The following is a 2,500-nucleotide window of genomic DNA, read 5'->3' as shown; positions in this document are numbered from 1 at the left end:
TGGGGGGGGGGGGGGGTTTGTTTTTTGTTTTGTTTTGGGTTTTTTTCTTTTGACTTTTTGACAGACTACATCCCTTACCAAACAACTCACTGCCTATTGTCTGTGAAAAGAATACCAAAGAATACCAAAAAGAACTGGTACAAGGCCATCACACCATCGATCGCCTCAAAGAAATAAAGGTAGAGAGAGGGAGCGGCCGTAAGTCTAGCATGAAAGGTTGAGCACGATGTTTTGCAAATCAAACGAATATCGGCATCATTTCCAAACCAACATTGCGCAGATTTCTTCAAAACGGAACAGAGTCTCTGTGGGCTTTTCCAAATACAATAGACTGAGCAACACCTAGACGCCACGTTCTTGGCATTAGAGATCTTTTCCCACCCCTCTTGCGGCCAATCAGTGGCAGCCTCTGCGCGTGTGTGTTTTGCGTGTTTGTATGTCTGTGTGTGTGTGTGCGTGTGTGCGTGCGCGAGGGTGTAAGTGTACACATGTGTCAGGAGAGCTCTGTGTAAGTGTACACATGTGTCAGGAGAGCTCTGTGCACGTGCGTGCGTGCGTGCGTGGGTGTGTGTGTGTGTGTGTGTGTATGTGTGTGTAGAGGATGAGGTATGTGTGTTTATGCATGTCTACACTGTGGGAGCAACGGAATATTGGAACGTGCGGGTGTGCATATATATACATATTTGTATATATGTATGTGGGGTTGTGGGTGGGGGGTATGGGCGTATGTGTGTGTGCTTGTACAAGTAAGTGTGCGTGTGTGTATGGGGAGGAGGGGGCGGGGGGGGGGGGTGCGCCGTGAAAGCTGCGATATGTAGCTTAGAAATGAGTGTGATGAGGATGGGGGAGGGGGTGCATGGTAATTGTGTGTGTGTGTGTGTGTGTGTGTGTGTGTGTGTGTGTGTGTGTGCTCATGTACGTTTATGTGTATTTGATTGTACTTTCATATCTGTGAAACTGCATGTTTGTTGCATATCTGTTAGGAATGTGTGTGTGTGTGTGTGTGTGTGTGTGTGTGTGTGTGTGTGTGTGTGTGTGTGTGTGTGTGATTGAATGTGTGTCTGCATGTTTTACACATTTTTGCTCATCATTGTTTTTTTTGGTTTTCTTAATATTAGTAGTAGTAGTAGTAGTATTTTTATGTATTTATCTCTTTTTTTCTTCTTCTTTTTTTTCTCGAGGCCTAACTGAGCGCGTTGGGTTACGCTGCTGGTCAGGCATCTGCTTGGCAGATGTGGTGTAGCGTATATGGATTTGACCGAACGCAGTGACGCCTCCTTGAGCTACTGATACTGATACTGTCTGTGAAAATACGTTGAATCAGTCAGAAAACTGGCACTTGCTTGAATTTTGATTGACTGGCTTGGCCCATTGATTTATAGGTTGGTTGTTTGATTCATTCATTTCGGTGTCTTTATTTTTCCTTCATCAACGACAGTTTCGGTACAAAAATTGCTCTGTGTGTGGTACTGTTCAGCTGTAACAAATTTCTGGAAAATATACGTCCCCTCTCTCTCTCTCTCTCTCTCTCTCTCTCTCTCTCTCTCTCTCTCTCTCTTTCTTTCTTTCTTTCTCTCGCTGTCTGTCTCTCTCTCTCTCTCGCATCCACATGCAAACACACACACACACACACACACACACACACACACACACACACATTGAAATAAAGCCTCATTCATCAATTGACAAAACAGGGCATTTATATAACTGTCTGCTGGGTACATTCGCCCTGTGGAGTATCTTCAAATGAGTGGGTAGAACAAACAAACAGAAGAGGAGCACGTTATTTCAAAGGCGCAATACAACTTGACAACCAGTTAAATCTACACGAATGCTCGAGCAGTATAGGAAATGTATCCAGAGATTTCAGAAATTGCTTATAGATTCTTCTTCTTCTTCTGAGTTCGTGGGCTGCAGCTCCCACATTCACTCGTACATACGCGAGTTGGCGTGTATGACCGTTTTTAACCCGCCATGTAGGCAGCCATACTCCGCTTTCGGGGGTGTGCATTCTGGGTATGTTCTTATTTCCATAACCCACCGAACGTTGACATGGATTACAGGATCTTTAACGTGTGTATTTGATCTTCCGCTTGCGTATACACACGAAGGGGGTTCAGGCACTAGCAGGTCTGCACATATGGTGACCTGGGAGATCGTAAAAATCTCCACCCTTTACCCACCAGGCGCCGTCACCGTGATTCGAACCCGGGACCCTCAGATTGAAAGTAGAACACCTTAACCATTCGGCTATTGCGCCCGTCACTTATAGATTCAAATAATCACTATTACCAATATAAACACATGTATTACCAATATAAACACAAAGAATGCAGCTAATCCCAACTATTTTTTTCTGAATTTCACACAAATTACAAGTCTAATGTATATAATTCGTTTAAATGCCTGTCGTACAAAATTTTCTAAAAATATAAAATGTATGTGCGGTAAACAAATAACTGTAAGCCATCTACTCATTCATCGTCCAAGCATAAGACAA

General features: G+C 43.7%; 1 protein-coding gene across 1 annotated transcript in view; it reads right to left on the bottom strand.

Moving 5' to 3' along the window:
- LOC143297046 (chitin synthase chs-2-like) overlaps positions 1–2,500 on the bottom strand; it is a 26,225-nt gene that overhangs the window by 21,799 nt on the left and 1,926 nt on the right. The gene's annotated exons all lie outside the window — the stretch shown is intronic.

This window comes from Babylonia areolata, chromosome 22, assembly GCF_041734735.1.
Source record: "Babylonia areolata isolate BAREFJ2019XMU chromosome 22, ASM4173473v1, whole genome shotgun sequence".
NCBI lineage: Eukaryota > Metazoa > Mollusca > Gastropoda > Neogastropoda > Buccinidae > Babylonia > Babylonia areolata.
This window is presented reverse-complemented; position numbering and strand designations above follow the sequence as displayed.